This window comes from Ursus americanus, chromosome 22 (genome assembly GCF_024610735.1).
Source record: "Ursus americanus isolate L20-20 chromosome 22, mUrsAme1.1.p, whole genome shotgun sequence".
NCBI lineage: Eukaryota > Metazoa > Chordata > Mammalia > Carnivora > Ursidae > Ursus > Ursus americanus.
Genome location: NC_142148.1, coordinates 495,674 through 519,521, shown reverse-complemented (window position 1 = coordinate 519,521; position 23,848 = coordinate 495,674). Strand labels below are relative to the sequence as shown.

Here is a 23,848-nt window from a genome sequence, read left to right as displayed (position 1 = left end):
GGAAAGACCTGCCGCGCTCAAACTCCAGACTAGCGCTGGCATCGACCCGTCGCCACGGTGACCCTTTGCAGCAAACTCTCTCAGTAACAGGAAAGTTCAAACTCAAGCAAAACTACACCCGCTTTTCCCACGTAAAAGAGAGAGGCAGGGTGAATTTCATTTGTTTTAGAGAAAACTAAATGAAAATCAACTTAAAGAGAAGTGAGGCCTCCTCGTTGATAACCAAATCTACGAGATGTTCCTATGCTTTATTAACCAATCACAAACCTTAAATTTTAAAATAAAGCTTATGTGATAATTATCTTGCAAATTCCACGTACATCTCCTAGACACAAAGCACACAGGGGCCCTGGGCGGCTCAGTCGGGTGAGCGCCTGACTTGGTTTTGGCTCAGGTCGTGATCTCAGGGCAGTGGGAGCGAGCTCTGGGGGCCCCTCCAACCCGAGACCACGACCGAGCCGAGACCAAGAGCTGGACGCTTACCCGACTGAGCCGCCCAGGGCCCCTGAACTGAAAATCCTGACGTTCGCGTCATGACTGCACTGCCGGTGCTGAGCGCCACGCGCACGGCCCCACGCACCGCGCCTGCTCTTACAGACCCTCGCAGAGGAACAGGGAGGGGCTTCCCAAGGTCACAGATGCAGCCAACGAGGCCAACGCTCCGCACCAGCAGCTCCAATTTCTCAACAGATAAACACAACAAAACAGAATGAACGAGATTTCAGAGGCGCCACTTCCGGTGGACACGCTCAGACTCCGGTCCCGCAGGGAAGATGCACGGCTCCAGCGGAGCACGGAGCCCAGGCCAGGCGTGGCCGCGGAGAAGTGCTGCTGGTGCACAAGTGCACGTGCAGCCACGCTCGCTGGCCAGAGCCCTTCAAGTGTGCGTGAAACACCGGAGCATGACAGGAGGGAAAGCAAAGAGGCGGGAGGAGCCGAGCAGCAGGAACCACTGCCACTGGGTGACGGACATTGTCTCCCATTCTGTGCCTATCTGAAGACGTCCAAGGCATGTATCTAAAACTGAGGTTATGGAAGAACCACAGAGCTTTTCCAGTTTCGGGAGAATCTGTGATTCAGGGATGCAGACGCGTGAGAGACTCTGATCTGGTGTCGGATCCTGCAGACCACGGCTCCAGACACGCAGGTCACGCCCCGCACAAGTCTGCAGGGGCCTCTGCTCCGTCCCCCGTCGGGGCCGCTACTCGTGGGGTGGCCGTGGGCGTGAATGGAAGTGACAGCAGTGACCACCCCGCCAGACTGCCCAGGGAGCACGCAGCACCTGAGCTCCTTAAATGACCTCCAACCCTCCTGGTGACCTCAGGGTCCACGGTAGAGGGACAACACCTCTGTGAATGTGGACAACCAACCACTACAGCCACATCCACATGCCCCAGTTGCTGCAGGCACCACAGAACACTCCGGCCCTCACGGCGCACAATCAGGAGCTTCCGACCCGCCACATAACGACATCGTTTGACGTGTTACTTCAAAACAAGAGCAGGTTTTCTGCATTTAAAGACTGTGTTTCAATAGCTGCTGTCCCTCGTCTTCTGGCGTATCTTAGGGGAAGCATTAAAAACATTCTGGAAAGATGGGTCCCACGAGCTGCCTGACTCTGGCCGGGCGGGGCAGGTCAGCACAGGTACGTTCAGCTGCACAAGGACAGGTGCCCAGAGGGGCCTCACCACCTGCTCTGGCCGCCCCAACTGCCCCCACTGAGTACCCTTTGCTCTATTCCTACCCGCTGCCACCCAAAAGTGCATGACCCCAGTCACTGCCCCCCAGACTGGGCCCCGCCACACCTGTCCACAGAAGGCGTGGTTATCTGTGTCTCCGAGGCCCGTCTCTGTCACTTCCCTGGAAGGACGTGTCGGCCGACAAGGGCCCTGCTTGGGGCAGGCGTGGGGCCGGGTACAGGCTTGCCGCACACTCTCACCTGCCACGTCTGCTATGCCATTCCCAGGAGGGACAACGGCTGACCAGAGAAGCATGCACCACGCAGGACCGAGAGACACGGGTGCCCACACACCGGGGACAGATCACGGCCCACAGAAAGCCACACTCAAGTCCTGACCCCCGCACCTGTGAGTGTGACTTCGTTTGGAAATAGGTCTCTGCAGGTGTCATCAAGTTAAGGGGAGGTCATTATGGTGGACCCTGATTCAGTATGACTGATGTAGACACACGGGGGAGGAGGCCATGAGAACAGGGCCAGAGAGGCTGGAGCAAAGCACCCAAAGGCCAAGGAACAGCCCGGATTGCTGGCACACGCCAGCCCCGGACGAGGCAAGAGGAGTCTCGCTGCAGCCTTTGCAGAGTGTGGCCCTGCCCACACTTGGATTTAGGCCTCTGGCCTCCCAGACTCTGAGCCAACGAACCTCTACTGTGTAGACACAGGTCTGTGGTTCTTTGTTAAGACAGTCCCGGGAAACTCTGACCAGCAGCGACCTAACTGACACCGACTGCTCCCTTTGTGGCTGTCCGACACGTGGCAGGAAGGGTTCCTTCCCCTAGTCCTGTGCCACCAGCACCCACCCCACCCAACTCAGCAGTGTGCGGGGAGGCTCTCCAGGGGCTCCGCGGTGAGAACCACCGATACAGTCTGTCCTTCACCCGGGAAAGCCATGTGGCAAAGCTGCTGGCCTTTGGGATCCCCAGGTAGGACCGGAAGGCAGGGCAGCCACTCAGCTGCCCGAGGCTCTGTGGCCGGGGCCCAAGCACGGGTCCTTCCCCAGCAGGCTGCCGAGGGCAACGTGGGGAGCACACCACGTGCCCGCCTGAGCCCGAGAAGGGAAGTGTGGGCCACTCCAGAGGCACGGAGCAGAGGCAGCTCTGCAGAGAAGGGTAGACCCCAGTGTATCCCAAAGCCCCCAGGGGTGGTCCGCACACACCGTGATGCCAAGGCCAGCTTCCGGCCGGCTCCCGGACAAACCCAAATCCATACTGAGAGTCACAAGGTCATCTCAGTGTGTACCCAAAAAAGCAGCCAAGACATCAGACTCATGGTTTCATGGCTATTCTCGCTCAAGACAAGGCCAAGATCAGTTCAAGTAAAAAGGTGATCCTGAATGATGTTGAGCAGACTCGGGGGTGTGGCGGGAAGCTGAGGAGGTGGGGCTCTGCCCTGCTGCGCCTTCTCCACGGACGGCGTGTGTCCTGGTCTCTGAGGAAAAGAGCGAAGCACATCTGGCATTTGGCTGACCACCGGCCTCTGTGCTTCCGGGTACTGACCCTTCCTAACCTGCTCCTCGGGCCCCGAGAGCACACGCACACCTCGAGAACACTCACGGCTCTCTCCGTAGTGAGAACGCCTTAGTACCGCGGCTGACCTTCCCACCCACCCGTCACTCCACCCACCCGTCACTCACGCAGGGTTTGTGGAGGGTGGAGCTTCCACCAGGCTGAGGAAACACAGCTCCAGCCGCAGCCCAGAAGCTGGAGCAGAGGAGAAGCCAAGTTCAAGACTGCAGGTCGCACCTTGACTCTTCACTACGTGGACTGTTCACCACGTGGGCTGTTCACCACGTGGGCTGTTCAGTACATGGACTGTTCACCACGTGGGCTGTTCAGTACATGGACTATTCACCACGTGGGCTGTTCAGTACATGGACTGTTCACCACGTGGGCTGTTCAGTACATGGACTGTTCACCACGTGGGCTGTTCAGTACATGGGCTCTTCACCACGTGGGCTGTTCACCACGTGGGCTGTTCAGTACATGGACTGTTCACCACGTGGGCTCTTCACCACATGGGCTGTTCAGTACGTGGGCTCTTCACCACGTGGGCTGTTCACCATGTGGACTGTTCACCATGTGGGCTGTTCACTACGTGGACTGTTCACTACGTGGGCTCTTCACTATGTGCACTGTTCAGTACGTGGACTGTTCACCACATGGACTGTTCACTACGTGGGCTGTTCACTACGTGGTCCAATCATGTTCAGTGGAACTGATATTAAACCAATTTCTCTCTCTCTCTTTAATATTTTTAAGTTTAAGTAATCTCTACTCCTGAAGCAGGAGTTGAACTCATAACCCTGAGATGAAGAGGAGAATGCTCTTCCTTTTTTTTTTTTTTTAAGATTTTATTTGTTTATTTGTCAGAGAGAGAGGGCACGGGGAGGGGGAGCAGCAGGCAGAGGGAGAGGCAGACTCCCCGCTGAGCAAGGAGCCTGATGCAGGACTCGATCCCAGGACCCTGGGATTGTGACCTGAGCCAAAGGCAGACGCTTCACCAGCTGAGCCACCCAGGCGCCTCTAGAATGCTCTTTCAACTGAGACAGCTGGGTGCCCCCTGTTAAACCAACTTTTGGACTCAAAGGGACGTCCAAAGACAGTGTCACCTTTTCACTCCTTGTTCTGGTCTCATTCTGCCAACATAAGAATGAAACCGAGAAAGTCAAGCTTACCGAATATTAAAAACCACTTTGTTCAGCCTCCCGGTGGGCCAGTCACGGACATGCGTGTACTGTCCCTGTGGAGACCGTGTCTGCTAAGGAGCCCCAAAAAGGTCTTCAAAATACTCCGAGGTCGAAGCAAAAAAAAAGTCTTCACACAAAATGACATAAAAGCGATGACATAATACAGAAATGTGTCTCTTTATCACCACAGGTGCAGGAAAACAACCGTATCCTCGTGGAAAAACACGTAAGCTTCCATTCATGGAGTTACCCGTGCGTAAGCAGAAGCCAAGACGGAAAGGTAACCTATGATGAGCATGTGGACCTCAATATGCTGGACAGAACTACCGAAGTGCTCGCCGTGAGATGACCCGAACAGGGTCCCCTCACTCTGGACAGGACCCTCAGCTTTTGTCTAGTGAGCGTCCGTGCGCTCCGAAATGTCCCGACTCCTGGGGTGCTGGGGGGCTCCGTCGGGTGAGCGTCCGACTCTTGATTTCGGCTCAGGGCATGATCTCAGGGTTGTGGGACTGAGCCCCGCGCCGGGTTCTGCGCTCGGTGGGGAGCCCGCTGGAGATTCTGTCTCCCTCCGCTCTGCCCCTGCTCGCAATCTCTCTGTCTCTCTCTCCAATACATAAAATCTTTACAAAAATAAATGTCCTGACTCCTTCAGTTTCTCTTCAGAAATACAATATTACAGACGGTCACACGGCCAGTAACAGTGACACCTTTGCAATGTTACTAAAAATGCCGAGCACAGAAGACGACCCTGCAGCCGGCCCCAAGCACTCAGCAGCCGTGAGGATCCGGGCTGCAAGACCTCACATCCTCAACTTTCTCTCATCTCAGAAGCTTTGTACAGGGAAACTCCCACCTTTAACGTCTCAGAAGCGGATGGAGGAAGTGCTGACCGGGCAGGACTGAGAGACACCCAAAACGAAAATGGGAGAAATGAGGCGCTCCCACCACCAGCCGCAGGGGCTGGGGGGGGGGGGCAGGGGCGCCGATGAGGGCGGGGCCACCCGGCCAACTCCTGAGTCTGGAAGCCGGCAACAAGCCCAGCCTCTGCGAGAGGGGGGTGTCGGCCTGTTGGCCAGTCGGGGGGGGGGGGGGGGCACACCACCCCCGAGAGGGCTTGTGGAAGGCTGCGGGAGCCTCCCTGCACCCCTGCCTGCAGCCGGGCCACGCACTGAGGGGCTCTCAGGCCCTGGGAGAAGAATGCAGAGGCCGTCTCGCTGTAATCACTGGGACCTCCCTGGTCAGCCACCAACACGGGCTCGGTCCCACAACAGACGGCGGCTCCCCGTGCTCCAGCGCCCGGACCCAAACGTGCACCGTGAAATGACGCTGCCACCCACTGCTGTTTGGGAAACACCCAGCGGTGCCGACCTCCCTGCACACACACGAGAAACACGAGGGAGGGGACCGAGACACGCTGCACCCGCTCAGGCCCACGCCCCGCCCCCCCCCCCCCCCGCGATGACCGCACGCGAGGTGCGTCCAAGCGTCAGGCCCACAGGGAAGGACAGCATCTGACTCAACAAGGTCTGGGCAGGTTCCCCCCCGGGGCACGGGACTACGGCCAGACCCGCAGCGGGTCTGCAGGATGAGGAAAGGCCTGTGTCCCCGTGAATCCTGGGCAAACTGCTACCCTTCACAGGCACCGCCTTCTCCACCTCGAAATTAGCTGAGCAATTTCTGCTTCTCTCCAAATTTCCCAAGCTGACTTTGAGCTTCCTAAATAAAAAGGTACAGCTCAGAAGCCTCGCGACTTTAAATGGGATGGGATGAGAAAGGAAAATCAACCGTTTTAAGATTCAACTAGGGCCACACGGAGACGAGAAGACCACAGACTACGGATCAGTGCTCATGACACCACCCAAAGCCACAGGTGCCCAAAGGCGCTCGTCATCCTCCTCCCGGCTCCTCTGGGTCACCCCCACGATGCTGTTTTGACCCCGCTCTGGCCCACACTCCAGCTGTACTGAGCTGCCCAGTCCCCACTACGCTGGGCTTCCCCACCCTGAAGACAGCTCTCGGTGCTGCGCCAGCGTGCTGCTCCCTTCACACACCATCCTCTGCCAGGCGGGCCGGGTAGTGGATGACGTGAGTGCGCTTCTAGAAAGCCCATCTGTCTGCATCCGCCCCTCAACACCCCGGAAACCAAGGACCAACTCTGCAGGCAGGTCGATGCTGGGTCTGCCCAACCAAGACCATCAGTCATTCCGCTCTCTGTGCCTCAAGCATGACAGTAGGATGGAACGTTCAGAGTGGGATGGACGGAAGACCACAGGTCAGACCCTCCACTCGCCAGGTGACCCCCACACACACGGACTAAGAAGGTGACTTGTGCAAAGCCCCATCAGCCATGGTGCCCCTGCGGTGCGTCCATCTTTCACCGAGACGGCTCCTGACACTGGGGTTCTTAAACCCTCCGTATGTGGCCCAAGACACCGAGGTGCCTACTTTCTACAAAGGAAGAGGAGGGTGCTGTGGGACCTTGCTTGCACCTGAGCCGGTGAAGGGGAAGGGTTCCGCCATGGGCGAGAGGCCTCACTTTCTGCAGAAAGCTGCAGATTCGATGGGAGGGGAGGGAAGCGCAGGGGGAGACAGAGAAGAACTCGCACCCACGTGAGTAGCAAAGCTGTCCAAATTCCTTATAAATGAGGCCGTTTTAAAAAGTGACTATTCTCACACACGCGTGGATCTTCTTAGTTTTGCTGGCAAGTGGAAAGACCTCCCTGCTGACAGAACGGAGGAAGAGGTGTAAAATCTGCCCCACAAGGGACCGCTTCCCCGCGGCTCTTCCAAAAGACACGGAGTGGCCTGTGTGCCACTGTGGGAGGCGGGATCTGAAACTGCTATCACTGCCAACGGCCCCCAGAAGCCACCTGGTCCTGCAGTCCTGCCCTCTCACTAGCCATCCACGCTCGGCAAAGCAGAGGTCACAACAGAATTCGCTCCACAAGGTCTGGACCCAGAGGGTCAGTGCCCGACAGGGTAGGAGTCTACACCGATGCCCTTTCCCTCCAGCGGCCTTTAGGGTTTCAGACACCCCCTTCCCCACCAGGTGGTTTGCACTCTGCCCCCCTCCCACCCCAAGCTCTGGAGCTGTTTCACTAGCATTTCTCACCTACAATGGGTCACGCATTAGTGGTTCTTGTGTCTGAGGAATGCTCGACTGATCCCAACAGATCACCAATGCCCTGCAGAAACTCTGTCCCCGACCTGTCCCAAAGGACCTGTCCCATCGCAGGTCCTCGACAATGCCCAAGAGTTGTCATGAGCGAGAAGCCCTGGGAACGTCTCTCTAATGTGGCTCAAACACACACCTGTCAAGACACAAAAGCTCTGTAAATGCTGTTAAAAATATGTGAACGTTATCCCTTGATTCCTATTCTAAAATACCTAGGTTAGCAATTTTTGAGTCCAAATGATGTTAAAAAGTATTTAGTAATTTTTCAATCTGAAAACGACTTAACAGCATTGTTGATAAGAAATTCAGCAGAGGGGCGCCTGGGTGGCACAGCGGTTAAGCGTCTGCCTTCGGCTCAGGGCGTGATCCCGGCGTTCCGGGATCGAACCCCACATCAGGCTTCTCTGCTATGAGCCTGCTTCTTCCTCTCCCACTCCCCCTGCTTGTGTTCCCTCTCTCGCTGGCTGTCTCTATCTCTGTTGAATAAATAAATAAAATCTTTAAAAAAAAAAAAAGAAATTCAGCAGAAAACTCTGTGTAAATCATACTAAGATCGCATTGGACCAGCCTCGCTCCTTTTATCTTTGAACTAACACCTTTTTAGTTTGTAAGGAAAGGTTACTTCTCTTTTCCACAACTTTTTCATCTACAAATAATATCCCAGGCCGTACTGTACCATCGCCAGCAGACCAGAACACAAAGCCTGAGTGTGCAGATATAAGATACACAAAGTATTTAGGCTGGAATGGCAGAAAGAGAGAAAACCTTCCCTGACCTCATGGTGTGAGACCCCAGCCACGCCACACCCAGAGCTGGGGGCAGAGGACATCGGAACCATGATCAGGCCGAGGCAGTGTTTCAAACACTTAACATCAGTCCTGTGGCCTCAATAGAGATTTTTAATCATCCACTTATTCCTAGCAGTCAGGCCATTAAAGCCAACTCGTAGCAACAGGAAGGACCTCTTTTTCCAGGGGAGGGGGCAGACACACAGGGGAATTCTTGCCAATCTGCCATCGCTGAACAGAATTTAAGATTAAATACGTTAGGTCAGAAGGAAGAAAAAGTCTACATACTTATGAGAACAGGAGTCACGGAGGAATACGGAACCCCCAGGAGAGGGGACTGCGGGGGCAGGTGCTGTGACACGGGGTGCGAGGGGGACAAGGAGGCTCCTGGGCACAGAGAAGAACTAGCACAGGCTCCCGGGCTGTGGCCCTTGCTAAACACCGAGCACTAAATGGGTCTCCTTGGCGCTGAGAGGCTGGTCTAAGACCTCTGGTAGAGAACAAAGCAGAAATTCTGTATAGCTGTCCCAGAAACACACACCACAGGGACAGAGTGGCCCAATTTCTCTTAATTCGAAAAGCCCCACATAAGGACAATGTTGGAAAGTTCACTCTGTTAAAACTTAATTTTGTGTAACATGTTTGTAAATAACACCCCGTGTGACAGTGAAAGGACGTCAGGCATGAGGATTTCCTCCAATCCCGGAGTGGGCTTGCCGTTTCCAGGAGCTTGCCCCACCCTCTCTGTGCTACTGTGTGTCGGAACACAGGTGTCCCGGGGCCGAGGGGCCACAGCCGACAGAGGGGCAAGGAACCGCCCTGAATAACTGAATGGGGACAGAGCCTCAAAGAGGGTGGGTGCCCCTGTGGGCAACAGCCAGCCAGTCCTGAACACCAGAGTGGATGAGCTCTGAGCACAGGAACAACGCATTTTCAAACGGAAAACAGCTAACCCTGAGCAGAAATTATCTCATCAAATCAAAATTCTTACATCTAGGATGAGGTCAATGAGAGGCTTAAATAAATGTTGTCCCAAGGCTGGCCTCCAGGAAAGGCGGAATTTGGGGCTTCTGAAGAGCCTAAAGTGAGTACATTCCACCATCTCCTAAAGAAAACTCAATAACCAACCCCTCCCTCCTTCAGTAAAGGATATGAAGATGATCACTAGCTTCATAGAGGACCCAGGGCTTAAATCTCACCAACTTTTGCCTAGGTACGCCTAATAATTCACTTAATCCTTTCTGGAATAACAAGGCATCCCAAAGTTTTCAGTTCAAAATATCTAAAACTATCACAAAACAAACCAAGAAGAAGGATTCTACTATGGTAAAAGACTACTGTTTACTTCATTATTCATGTGAAAAACCCTTCTCCAAATTTCCTTTTGATGAACGAACCATTTTCCATTCTTGCAGAGTGGAAATACTGCCTTGTACAGGCAGCGAGCGGGGCCAGCCACAGAGTGAATCCACAAGTCTGTTACCCAAACGGAAAGTTAGCTTTGATAATATATCCAATATGAAAGATTCTACAAATGACACAATTAAAATGCGCGCGAGCCCTCCGTGCACAGGTGTCCGCGCCCAGCAGTTTGCAAAACGCGTTGCCTAATTAGCATTTCTTTAAACAATGCTGATAACAATCTTGCCACTGTAATCCTCGACAAATGCGTCGCTGAGATTGTAGCACCGAAAGCGTGAGGAAATTCGCTGAGAATCTCTGTCAAACTTTCTTTTGTTTATATTTCCTCGGTGTCAGAAAATATCTGTTCTTCACCCCTTTTGGTTTGTACCCAGGCTCCTCGGTCCAGCCCTATTGTGCGTGGTCCGTTAAACCTACAAATAATAAATTTGTTAGCGGGGCCGGGGGAACCCCAACTAGCCACAGCCCTCCTCCTGGCGTAGAAAATTCCCCATTTGCCATCGGATTGAGTTGTCAGACAGTGACTCGTGCTACCCTGTGAAACTGACATGTCTATTTACGGAGAAACAAAGACACGGCTCGCGGCGGACCCGGCTCCCTCCGCGCGCCCCGTCCGCTCCGCGCGCCCCTGGCCGCTCCGCGCGCCCCGTCCCCTCCGCGCTCCTCTGGCCGCCCGGCCCCGAGGCCCCTGCGCCCTGGTTCATCCAGCAATTAAAATGGAGACGAGGCCGGTGCCCGGCGTCAGGGGGAGACAATGACCCCCAAGGCCTGGTGGGGCGCGGGGACCCGCCCGCGCCCACCTCCCGCAGTTCCGACTCTTGGCAAACTCGGCGCGGGCGGGTCCGGGTGCGGCTCCGAGGCGCGGGCGGGGGGCGCGCGGGACGGCGCGGGCGGGGGGCGCCAGGACGCCCCTGGGCTGCCTCCTGGGGCCGGGCGTTGACGCAGCAGAAATTACCAGCTGGAAAATTCCCCTTTCGGAGGTGACGGGGGAGGGATCGCGGCGGCGGCGGCGGCAGGAGGCGCGGAGGGCGAGGGGCGCGGGGCAGCCCTGCCGCCGCCGCCGCCGCCGCCTCCGCGCGCAGCCCCGCGGGGACCCCGCGCCGCCCCCGCCCGCCCCGCCCCGAGCCACCCGGGCTGGGGATCGGCGGGGGCCGGGCCGGGTCGCCACCGCCGCCCCCGGAGCCGCAGCCGGGGCTAGCCGATCGCCGCCAGGAGGGCGCCCCCGCGGGGCGGGGCGCAGTGGGGCGCGGGGCGGCAGGCAGCGGGGGCGCGCCCCTACTCGGAGCTGCCCGGGCTTGGAGCGGCCCCGGCCGGGCCCGGCCGCGATGCGCCTGCCCGGCCGCGCGGACAATGAGCCGGCGCCGCTTACCTGTGACCCCATGGGGCGCGGGCGAGGGCGGGCACCGCGGCCGCCGGACCGGCGCCGGTGATCGCCGCCGCCGCCGGGCGAGCGCTGCGTCCGGGCGGGTCCGAGCTGCGCGCTCGCCTCGGCTGCTCCGTCCGTCTGTCCGTCCGTCAGTCCGTCAGGCCGGCGCGCGCCCCCGCGCCCGCTCCAACCCCGCGGCCCCCGCCGCCCGCGCGCGCGCCCCGCCTGCGGACCCTGACCCCGCCCCCCGGCGCGCGCCCGGCCGCTGCTGATTGGCCCGCTCAACGCCCGGGCCGCGGCCACCGCCCCGGGCCCCGCCCCCGCCGGCCCGGCCGCCGGCCCCGCCCCTCGCTGGGCCCCGGGCTCGGCGCCGCGGGGCGGGCGGGGGCCGCGGCGGGGGTCGGTTCCTCCTCCCCCCCCCCCCCGCCGTGGGCGGCCGGACAGCGGAAGTGCGGGCTGGAGCTCGCTGGGCATTGTGGGAAGCCCCCTCCCCTGGGTTGGCGGGGGGCGGGGGCGGCGCGGCGTGGGGGTCTCTGAGCACCCGTGCGGGTTCCCGCGGGGGCGCTCAGCGGCGGGCAGTACACCCCTGCGCGAGATGAGGCTCGGGGCGAGGGCACCCCAGCCCCTTCCTCTACTGCGCACCCCGGCGTTGCCCACGCGCCTGTTCCTCGGGGGCGCGCGGGTCCCCGGGCCACAAGCTGTCCCCACGACCCGATGCGCAGTCTCGCCGGGCGCGTCTCGCAAACTTCGAGACTTCCCCACCTGCTCAGGCGGCTGTGCGGACCTCGCGCTGTGCGGCTGCAAAGCGCGGTCGCGGCTGTGCTGGGGCGCGGGGCCGAAGAGGGCCTGGGCGCTGCGCGCTCGCGCCGTCGGAGAACCTCGGCGCGCCCAGGGAGGGGAGCACCTCGGGGCGCGGGCCGCGCGTGACGGTGCCTGCCCCTGGGGCTTTGGTTTTGGGCAACTTAGGAGCGCCGGCGGCTGCGCGCGTGGGTTCTTCGCGCCGCGTTGTCTGTCCCGTGCGGGTGCGCCCCGGCGAAGGGGCGGGAAACAAGCTGCCTGGGCCTTGCCCCACACCCCCTTAAACGATCTGGAACCGTGTTGCTCGGGATGGGCCCTGCGCGCGTCCCTTCTCGCCCCCGCTGTCCTCGAGCCCTCGGGCTGGCTGAATGGGAAGCGTGGCCCCACATTCCTGGCTAGCCTGTGCGGGGCAAAGGCCACCTCGCTTCCTCTCTCCGGCGCGGCGGTGGGAAGGGAGGTGAGCCTGTGGCTAGCCAGCCGCGCAGAGGAGTTGAGCACGACCAGGCTATCCAATGGCGAGGCTCCGCGGGCCGTCTGCGCCCTGCCTCCCCGCGGGCCAAGCGCCGCGGAATTCCTCGGGAGGTGGGAGGCGGCGGACCATTATGGCTGCTTTCTCAGGATGTGTAAGGAGGCATTCACTGGGCTGCAGCGGGAGGGCAGGCCGCGGGGGAAATTCTCCTTGAGTGAACAAGGGCGAGCCGCGGTCTGGCAGCCAGCGATGAAAGGCTCGGACACTCCCTCGCTTCTAGCCGGCGCCTGGAAATGGCTGTGCAGACACCCTCAGCCCACTCCCTTCCCGCTGCCTGGTCTGACGGTGCCGGCCCAGGAGCCCCCTCACGAGGCTTTCTTTGGAGGACCCTCTTGGTCACATCCCCCTGGTCTGGAGCAACAGGCCCACGCTTCCTCAGCCAGGAAGTGAAGGTTGGACCTGGCTGTCCTGAGAAGTGGCTGCTTCTAGGCCTCCGGGAGGGTCTAGGGGGTCACCTGCCTCCTCCCTTTGAGAGGACAGAGGGTGCTCTCTGCAGGAGTCCCCCCACCTGCCTGCCTAGATCACAGTCGTAGCCCAAGGTGGGAAAGAGGCCAGGGAGCCTGGGGAGGGCTGCCAAACGCAGTAGGACCAGACCCCTGATGCCTGCCCTCCCCTCTCATAGAGAGCCCCAGTCTCTCCCAAGATGTCTCAGTCCCCTCAGACACTCTCCAAAGAGAACAGCCTCGCAAGATGCCACACCCATTGTCCATGCAGGAGTGGACACAGTGGTGCTCAGTCATTGCTCAGCAGACCTGCCCACAAAATCTAAGCCTGTGTCTCACCAGTACCAGAACCTACCCCAGTCTAGGGCTTTTGGCATTCATAGAAAGGCTTGCTGAGTTCTGGAAGAAGTCCCTAGGGCCCTGGGACTCTCTCCCCCGTTCCCCTACTCTGCATCAAGGTTACCTGACCCCTGCAGTCCTGCCACTGATTGAGGACTGAGCCCATCTTTTCTGCTCCAAGAACCAACACCAAAAAGGCAGAACCAAGAAGTCCTGGAGACCCCTGATCAAGCCATACTTGAAGCCCACCCTACCTCCAGATGGTTATCTTTCTGTGAGCTAATAACTCTCTTTACTATTTAAAAAAAAAAAAAAAAAGGAAGAAAGAAAGAAAAGAACCAGCAGCCGCGACTGTGGCGTTTCAGCAGAGCCGGGAGAAAAAGGGAGAGGATGTAGCTGGACTCCCTGGAGCCACCTCAGTGCTTCTGCTCTGTGGAGACATACTAGCTGTGGGGCCCCAGGAGCCCCACATTTATCAGTGCCCAGCACTGGCTAAGGTCCCACCAGGACTGGTCTCACAGTGGGCGGATGCCAGGCTGGGTCACTAAGCCTCCTCTCTGGCTTGGGTCCCCTGGACACCCATGTGGATGACGTGCACAGCCCCTCACCCCTGAGGCTTGGCACAGACCCTGGGAGGTATCTGCTACCTGACAATCAGCTGGCCCTTCTCCATCTGTAAGCAGGTGGCCTCCGTGAGGGCAGCTCCACCCCGGAAGTGGCTCTGGGACCAGGTGAGGACCAAGCTGTGGCCTCATCAGCATTCTTTGACCAGGGCACCCCGTGTGCGGGGTCAGTGTCTCAGAGGGTGCAGGGGATAGGGAGCCTTACAGTACCGTGATGAACTGACTGTGCTCACCAGCTAAGCTGGTAGACAAGACAGATTAAGAAATGGGTGGTCAAGGCTCTGCACTGGTCATGCTGGATATTCGCCCCCAGCACATGTGTGGGTTGCCTCTCAGGAGCCTGCCTGAGAGACACGTCCAGGCTTGTGACAGAGGGGGCCTGGAATGAGCAGCAGTAGGCCAGGGCTAGGGGGCTTTGGGGCCAAGGTGTTAGAAGTAGGTTAGGCCCACAGATGTGCTTGCTAATGGCAGCCCCCCAACACAAGCTGCCCCCACCCCCAGACCTCTGAAGGACGGGCTCAATTCGGTGAGCCGTGTGGCTGGCAGGGACCCCATAAGGTCGTGGCACTGCCCCCTGCAGCAGGTGCTCAGCCAGCCCTCTCCCTGCCCTCCACCCCCAAGGTGTGGCTCCAAGAGGGCAGAAGAGCTGGAAGGGGACCCAGGCCCATGCTAGGTGCTCTGAAGCCACCGAGAGAGCCGGGATCTGCCTCCCGCAGGTTTGCTCCTGTGAAGCGTAGCCTAGAAGGAGCTTTGGGAAAGACAGGAGGGACAGCAAATATCCTTTTGCATCTCCTTTCCCAGTATCCCCTGGGCACCCCCCTTGCCAGGGCCTTCACCACCACACCACCTGCCCCCAAGGCAGCACCCCTGCCCCCCGCCACCACCCCATCCTCCCCAAGCTGGGTTTTCTGAGCTGTCTTCACAGCAGTCACTAGTCGGAGAACTTGTCTGTTTATTCTCCAACCAGTGGTGTTGCTCCCCCGTCCCCATGGCAACAGCCCTGGGAGACCTGCCCCCTCCCAGGGAACTGCCCAGAACCTGCCCCTGCCCTCTCCAAGCCCCTGCTGGAAGCCAGACAGGGAGGGAGCGAAGCCGAGGGCAGGGCGGACCTGAGGACGCTTGGGCTGCGCGGCAGGACCCGCCCCCTGCACGTCACCCTGGGTCCAACGGGTGGACCGAGGGCTGCAGCGGAGCACCACCCAGGCCGACTCCCAGGCCCGGCTCAGCCTGCGTCTGCGGCCAGCTGGCCCTGCTCTCCTGCTGGGCCTCCCCGAGACCACCCTCCAGAGTCACTCGGGGCCAGGGGCTACCTGCCAACCCCACGGCTGCCCCACCCCAACTGTCCTCCAGGCCCGTGTCCCTGCCAAGCCCCAACTGCCACTCCAGCTGCCACCGCCAACTGCTGCCCCATCTCCATTCCAAGTACTCACCCCCAGCCATCCTTCCAAAACGGCACTACCAACTGCCGGCACCCCTCCTGAGCCCCAGCTCCCAGCACCACCCTCAGGCCCCAGCACCAGGGCTGTGCATTCCAGACCTTCTCTCCAGGACCAAGGCTGCGCCACACCTGCTGTGTTCTCTGGGAGGGGCTGGTCCTGAGAGCGGAGGCAGAAAGCTAGAGAAGCGTCTGGGGGCCAATGGCCTGGCAGAGGGGAAAGGTTGGGAAGAGAAGGGAGCCGAAGTAGAGGGAAGACAGCAAAGCCACCAATCCTGAGTGCCAGCTGCACGGCCAGGCCAGCCCAGGGGTGGACGGCAGCCAGGGCCTGGCCGGGGCAGCCCCAGGGGGCTATCTGCTGAGGGTCTGGGAACAGCCCAGCCTGACCACTGACCTTGCCCTGACCTGGCAATAGTCAGGGAGCACTTTGCCTCCCTCCCTCACCAGGCCTCTCTCTGGGGGCCACTAGCCTTCCAGAGTTCCAGGTGGGCCCAGTTTCTGGGTCTCAGCTGTCCAAAGCCAGCCTGAGCTCAGAAGGGTGGCACTGGGCTCCCTCCTGTGTTCCCACCCTGGTCCCTTTATCATCTGACCCCTGGCCACCTCTGTGGGTCCAATCCTTCATTTCTCTGTCCCCTGTCCTTCCTTTTACACCTCCTCCCTATTCATTCTGTGGTCCCTGTGCTGGCATCCTGTCCTCCAGGAATGCTTTCCTGATCCCCACCTGCCCCATGTGTGGTTTCCACAGCCCCTGCTTCCCCCCGGCGACACACAGCAAGCACCCTGTCTGCATGGGTCCTTGCCTGGCCGAGCCAGGAGGCAGTCCTACGTGTTGCAGGTGCAGGCGTGGGGCTGTAATTCCATCTCAGGCAGGCTCTGGAAACCCAGCCTCGGGAAATGAGCCAGTCAGCTCTGGAGCAGGGCAAGGGGGCCAGGGGCCTCAGTCTCCACTGGAGGAGCGCAGCTGCTCCCTAGGGCCGCAGCCCCTGAGGCTCACGTTGCAGAGGCTGGCGATGCTGCAGATAGCCCCAGCAGGTGAAGGGGACACCTGGCTCTCCCAACCGTCCCATCCGGGAGCTGCCAGGCCAGGGCACAGTGGGGGAGGTCCTGGGGGCCACGTCATCTGCAGCCTGCCTACGTTCTGTCCTAGGAGTAAAGGAGGAGGCCAGGCCCCTTTCCTGAGCACTCTTGCTGGGAGTCTCCCCACATGGGGAGCAGCGGCAGGGGGGTGGTTGCCCAGGGCCACCTGGCCCAGCAGCTGGGAGGGAAACAGGTGGCTGTGGCCCCCAGAGGCCTGTGGGATGAAGGGCTCTGTCCTACCTGGACAAGGCACCGGGCCCTCTCCTCCCTCTGGAGGAGTGTCTTCTGGAGCCCCCTTGGTGGGCATGGAGAGACCCCAACCCACCCAATGGCAGCCTGCTGCCTTCACCTCCCTCCCTCTGCCATTGGTTAGTTTGGCAAGATTCACGGAGCGTATGGAACCTACCATGTGCCAGGGAACTGCACCTCTAGAGAGCAAGACAAGACTCCGTGTGTTCTGGGAGGGGCCAGGCAATAAACAGGTCGGTCAAGGGGCGCCTGGGGGGCTCAGTCCATTAGGCGTCCGACTCTCGGTTTCGGCTCAGGTCATGGTCTCAGCGTCATGAGATCGAGCCCCGCGTGGGGCTCTGTGCTCAGCATGGAGTCCACGGAGAGTCTCTCTCCATCTGCTCCTCCCCTTGCTCCCAGTCTCTCTCTCTCTCACATAAGTAAAATAATTAAATACATAAATAAAATAATTTTTAAAATAAGAACCTTGGTCGTCTGTCTCAGTGGGGGTTGAAGCGGCCCGCACCGTGTCTGCCCGCTGCAGTAGTCTGAATAAAGCTGTAAGTGTCCAGGGCTATTCCTGGTGGACAGTTGTCATGAGCCCGTCTTTGCATGTGCGTCTGGGTTCTCGCTTGTGCGTGCTTCTCGGGGCGGGGGGTGTACTTGTCCGGCAGTGGCCGTCCACGGGGCGAGTGTGCGAGAGTGTCTGTGAGTGTGTGCACTGTGTGCTCTCGCGCTTTCCTCTCTCCCAGTGGAACAAACCCGCCCTTGTGAGCCAGGCCCAGTTCTGGACACGGAGCAAGAGACGGTCCGGCCCCAGCCTCGGGAAGGAGGGCAAGACACATGTCTGGGTGGGTGCGTGGGAGCCACGTGGCTGTGGGGTGGACAAGGACAGGCAGCAGGTAGTCCTCAGGGAGCCCAGCCCAGAGGGCGCTCCTGGGGGGAAGAAGCCATCAAAGGCCTTCCTGGTGGGGCGCCTGGAGGGCTCAGTCGGTGAACATCTGCCTTCGGCTCAGGTCATGGTCCTGGAGTCCTGGGATCGAGCCCTGCATCGGGCTCCCTGCTCAGCGGGAAGTCTGCTTCTCCCTCTCCCTCCAGCCCCTGCTTGTGCTCTCTCTCTCTCAAATGGATAAATAAAATCTTAAAAAAGAAAAGAAAGGCCTGCCTCAGGCTCATGTGGGATGCGCCGGGCTCCAACCGCCACCAGGCTGGGGCTTCTGGGTTTTTCCACAAGGTATAGGGTACCACAGGACAGACTTGATCTAATCATGATTCCGAGGGACTTTTGGGGTGCAGAGCTGATGTACCCTGGATGGAGCAGGACAGGAGGTGCCTCTCCGCCTGGCAGCAGGATGGTGGCTGCCTGTTTATGGGACAGGAATCCAGAGGGGGCACGGATGTGGGAGCCGTCCAGGTACTGCTGGCCCAGGTCAGGGGAGAGAGGCCACAGGTTCCACTTGGGGGAGGGGAGCCCTGCAGGGGAGAGGAGCTGGCTTGGTCCCTGTGATACTGGGGAAATCCCTTCCTGGCAATGATTGGGGTCACAAGAGGTCACGGGGCAGTGGGGTGACCTCAGGGCACTCCCCCCTCTTGCTCACTGGGGGTTTCAGGTGTCACTGGGGCAGAGGCCGGAGCAGAGCCCCTTCCTCAGGATGCCTGAGCCCTACGTGACTCCCACAAGACTTGCCTGGAGGAAAGGGAGCCTAGGCCACCCTGGTCCAGGCCACAGTTGGCCCAGGGCCCCCCTCCACCCCAGACCCTCAGAGCCCATCCCAGGGTTTTCTCCCCAGAGTCTGTTCTCTGGGTCTAAGGGTCCCCGTTAAGATGTGGCAAGATGCCCTCCGGTCCTGCCTGCTCAGACAGGACCAGCCCCTGGTGGACACTCCAGGATGAAGCCAGCCCCACCCCTAGCTGGCCATGCTCCCTCCTGCAAGGGTCCCATATGGGTCAGCCTCCAGGTCAGCACAACCCGAAAGGAGGAAGGAACACTTGGAATAGAATCCCTCCCCCTCCCTCCATCCTTGGTGGGTCAGGCATCCTGGATCCCCGCCTGCCAGCCTGCTCATAGAGCCTCAGCCCACCTCCCTCACCATGCACGCTCCACACTGTACCTGCAGCTGGTCTCATGACACGGGAATCCTGTGCCCACACACCCTGCTGGGGGTGCGAGATGCTGAGTGAGCTGCCCCCCCGCCCCGCTCCGCACACCCACTGCCCAGCCTGCAAGTGCCCAAACCACGGATTCTCAGCCCGCCCCAGGGCCCCTGCACCTCAGCCCGGACCACCTTTCCTGCTCCTTCCCAACTGGTGGTTCTCAGCTGTCCCTGAGCACCCACTCCCAACCCTGGTAAGTCCAGGTGCAGCCCTCCCGCCTCCCTCGGGTGGAGGCCGCTGCCCAGAGAGGCCCTGCCTCCGACCTAATATCTGTCCTTCACCCCCTCCCTACGCTCCATGAGAGTAGGGCCACGTTGATGTCCCCTTATGTCCTAGAGCCTGAGGGCTCTGGGGCCAGCCTGGCCAGCATGGGGATCGCCACAGCTGTGTGGTTTGGGGTAAGTGACTTACTTCTCTGGGCATCAGTCTGCACCTAAGGAAGCTACCGGATAGAGCTAAGTGGACCGAGCAGGACAGCACGGGGCCCAGAAGCAGCGGCGGAAGTTGCTGTCTTGTTGACAAACACCCGTGCAACATGGACACGGAGCAGGGTACAGGGCCAGGCAGGGGTAGCTGCCGCTCTTTGGAGCCTGGGATATCCTGTGGGCACCTGCGTCCTGCTGGGATTTGGCCTGGAGTCGTCCTGGGATGCCACCATAAGCCCCAGGGCTGACAGACCCTGGGAAAAGGTCATGTTGGAAGAAAGGACTTTGCCTGGGCTCTTGCTGGGCAGTGAGGGAGAACTGGGGGTTGGTATCCCTCCTCAGGGCCCCCTGCCCACCCACCCACCCCCACCCCCCGTCCCCAGGTAGGCTCAGGTAGGGTCAGAGGAAAAACCCAGCCTGAGGGGCCCAAGATGGCTTGAGGGAAGGACCGCCCCGTCTGGGGGTGGAATCCCACCTGGCTGGCGGCCTCTGCCTCTCCGCCCCCAGACCTGGCAGCCCTGACCACGCGGCAGTGGTTGTGAAGACTGGTCCCCACCCCAGCTGCCAGAGGCTGCAAAGGGGCTCTGGTCCCTCCTCCCCCAGGGGGTCCTAGTGCCGGGGTGGTTTTGAAAACCAGAGACTGGAGGCCTTATCAGAACACAGGTTTTCCTGAGGAAGGAAGGGTGGGCCTCCGGGATGGAGTGCCTCCTCTGGGCGTGCCGGGTGGCGGGAGGGCGCTCAGGCGCTGCCCATCCCTCGCGGGGGGGAGGACAGCTTCTCCCTGGGGGCCCTAGCCCAAGACCTAGCCTGGCCAAGGACAAACAGACCCCGAAGGCTGGAGGTGCCAGGGTTTGAGTTTCAGGAACCCAGGGGTGGGGCGGAGCGCAGTACTCCCTGAAATCCTGAGCAAATCCTAGCATTTCCAGGGGTGTCCAGAGCACCCCCATCGGATCCTCAGAGGGATCTGTGGCCACTTCAAACCACAGGTCCACTCCCAGGGGCACCCAGTGAGAATCGTACTTCAGGCTAACCCAAAACCAGGTACCAGAATGCTCACCCCCCCCCCCCCGTGTGTAATACTCCAAACTGGGAAAAGCCAACACCCCTCAGCAGTGAACTAGGCAAATGAAATATGGCCCATCCGCACTGCAGCGCTGGACAGCCACAGGAAGGGGCCACGTGGCCTCCAGGCGTGGCTGTGGACAGCACACCAGTGTCGTGGACAGTGAGCAGAGGCACTCCGCGGCCCGGGGACCACTGCAGCCAGCTGGTTCATGCAGTGACGGTCTTTGGAGTGCAGAACCCAGGGGCCTCCTGGGGCTGGCAATGTCCTGTTTTCTTGATTTGGGTGCTGGTGGCAAGATGCATTCAGTTTGTGAAAATTCCCTCAGCCACACACTTGAAGTACGTGCACTCTTCTGTTTGCATGTGGCACATCAATAAAAAGTTCTTAAGAAGGGGCGCCTGGGTGGCACAGCGGTTAAGCGTCTGCCTTCGGCTCAGGGCGTGATCCCGGCGTTACGGGATCGAGCCCCACATCGGGCTCCTCCGCTATGAGCCTGCTTCTTCCTCTCCCACTCCCCCTGCTTGTGTTCCCTCTCTGGCTGGCTGTCTCTATCTCTGTCAAATAAATGAATAAAATCTTTAAAAAAAAAAAAAAAAGTTCTTAAGAAAAAACCCCAAACCCTCCACTGACCCCTCCCTGAGGAAGGAGTGTTCCCTGGGGCCCTCTGCCCTGTCCTGCCTTCCACCTGGACCTCCAGGGAAGACTCCAGGGACCCTCCACGGAGGGAGCAGAGAAGACAGGTGAGGGCAGCCCCTGGGGGTCACCACGGGGGGCACTTCCTACCCCTGGAGACTGAGGCTCGGAGCTGGGCTCAGGCCAGGCTGACAGCCCCAGGCCAGGCTCTGCCTTTCTCTAGAAGAGGGCCCACCGTAGCCACACAGGGTGGGGGTCCTGCAGCCTCACAGGTGGGGCCAGGCGGATGTGGGGCCCACCCTGCTGGAGCCTGACCAGCCGGCTTTGGAATGCTTGTCCAACCCAGGACCCGCCTGCTGGGCCAGGGGTGCCTCCAGCCCTCCTCCCTCCTGCGGCAGTGCCTCTACCCCTTCCGCTTCCAGAGGCCCGGGGGCTATTTTTAACTCAGCTGAGCTGCCTGTGCTGAAGGTGGACAGAACCCCCGGTCAGGGGAGTGGAGGGGGGGGCAGGAGAGAGAGCCAAACAGCTGCCTTCCTGCCCCCACCGCTCCCCAGGTCCAGGCTTTCTGCGGGGGGCTGGTCGTTCTCAACCTTGGAGGGAAAACAGCATTCCACCCCACAAACAAGATATCCACGGAGGCCACACAGACCCCCACACGTTCAGACCCGGGCCAGGGATACAGATGCAAACACAGGGGCACATACGTGTGCACGCACGCGGCGCTCGGGGACCTGCAGAAACATCCAACATACACAGAGACTCAGGGCTCCAGTCAGATACACACAGACCTTCTGTGCACTCAGCTCTCCCCAGAAACCTACCCCCTGGAGATACATGCACGGGCACGCGCACGCGCGGAGGCCCAGAGACCACCAGCTCCGGCGCAGGGAGGACCCTCGGGTCACATCCACAGATCCATGTCCAGGAGGGCCTGCGGGTGGGGGTGCTCAGCCCACTCTTGGCCCCCTCTCCAGGTGCCAGCCCCATCTTCCCGCAGCCCCCCGGGGGGCTGAGCTCCAGGAGTCCCTTGCACCTTTCCACCTGAGACTCCCCACCCTGGGCCTCTCTCTCCCCCATGATGAGGCTGGCTTGTGGCGGGAGCTGGAGCTGAGCTGGTTCACACCCTTCTTCCCTCACATCCTCGCCCACACACGCTCAGGGCAGGAAACCCGAGAGAGGGATGGGGGAGGCAGCTCCTGGAGAGGTGGCCTCAGAGTGTACTCAGCCCCTTCCCCTTCCTTTTCCCTGCTCCCCGCTTCCCCTCCCAGCCTTTGTTCAGTGGAGCTCTCCCCCCCCACCCCCGCCCCACTGGGGGAACCGGAGCCTAGTCCTGGGAAAACCCCAGGTGCTGGACTGGGGGCCTCTGCCCCTGCAACCCAGTCTAGGGGGAGGAGGGAACTGGGAGAGTAGGGGCTCAGGACCCAGCGGTGGGGGACAGCCGGCTGACTTTCAACTCCCCCCCACCTCCACATCCCCACCTCTGCCCCTAGAGGCCCCAGAGGGATGGAGGAGGGCGGGGGAGTTGGCCTGAGGACAGGACATCCTCTTGGCAGGACACAGGACGCCAGGCCGGAGGTTCCCAGCCCCAGTCAAGGCCACAGGGGGAAAAGGTCACTGGGTCCTGGGGCTCACCAGTTCCAAGCTTGGCCAATGTCCTGAGACCCAGTCCAAGTTACTTCAAACGGTGACTCTAAGGAGAACAGCAGAGCCTGACCACCCAGTCCCCTGCCCAGGCCCCACCACGGCCGGCAGCAGCCCCAGAATCCATCCTCAGGGGACCCCACAGATCATGGGGGAGACCAGCAGACCCAGGTGGTCACTGTCACCTGCCATGTGGAGGACCTCTACCTTTATAGGTTTGCCTTCACCTCCTTCCCGGAGGCCCACTGCCCTGGAGGAGAGGCCTTGGCCTGGCCCTGGCCCTCCCTTGCCAGGACAGGAACCTCAAGGACAGTCCAGCCAGGGAGAAGGCCATGGGGACCCCTTGCTCTCGTACACCCCCTTCTCTGGGGGCAGAAGCAGAGCCTGGTCTTTGTCGAGCTACCACTCTGGGCTGAGGTTGGCAGACTGTGTGCTCACTGGTCTGGGAGATGAAGGTCCCAGGAGGGGCTTGAGGGCAGTAGGGCAGAGGACTTGCTGCCATCACCATTGGCTAGACAGTGCTGCCAGGACAGTGAGGGAGGGCATCCTCCCAGGACGCACCCTGGGCTGTGCCTACTGGCCAGTGGTGAATCCAGACCAGAACACCCAACGCGTTGGGGAGCCCTGGGGGGTCTCACTGCCCCTTCCACACCAGTCTCCTGGCTTCAGCCTCACGCCCCGACACAAGGGCCTGCTGGCCATTCCCGACGACTCTAGTTACCTGAGCAGGAAGTGAAGTCTCCTCCAAAAACAGCCCACACAAGTGAATAATCTCAACACACAGCTTGAGTCTGGATTTGCCTCTTTGAGTTACAATTACCAAATGGGATTTCTTTTTGGATTTGTGTCTATTTATTCATTTATTTATTTAGAGCACACACGGGGGTGGGGAGGTGCAGAGGGAGAGAGAATCTCAAGCAGACTCAGTGCTGAGCGCAGGGCCCGACACAGGGCTCGACGTCACGACCCTGAGATCATGACCTGAGCCCAAACCAAGCGCTGGACACTTAACGACTGAGGCCCCCGGCGCCCCACCAAATGCGATGTTAGAGTTAACACACGATCCTGTTATCTGCTCCCAAATGTCCCCCCGAGAGAAGAGACGCCTCCAGCAAGAAGTCTACCTCCAAAACCAGCCCCTTCCACCCCCCAGCCTCACCTCCTCAGTCTCCACCTTCCTGATGTTTTCATGGCTACACTCAGTCTTTACATCTTCCCCAAAATTAAGCTTTATTGAAGTATAATTTACAGACACCGATATTCACCAAGTTTAAGTGTATAA

General features: G+C 59.9%; 1 protein-coding gene across 2 annotated transcripts in view; it reads right to left on the bottom strand.

The window, feature by feature from the left end:
- ZBTB46 (zinc finger and BTB domain containing 46) overlaps positions 1-11,374 on the bottom strand; it is a 64,031-nt gene extending 52,657 nt beyond the window's left edge. For both annotated transcript variants that reach the window (XM_045794499.2, XM_045794508.2), the window contains exon 1: positions 11,179-11,374. The gene's annotated coding sequence lies outside the window, so the exon portion shown is untranslated. The remainder of the gene's footprint in view (positions 1-11,178) is intronic.
- Between the last annotated feature and the right edge of the window lie 12,474 nt (positions 11,375-23,848).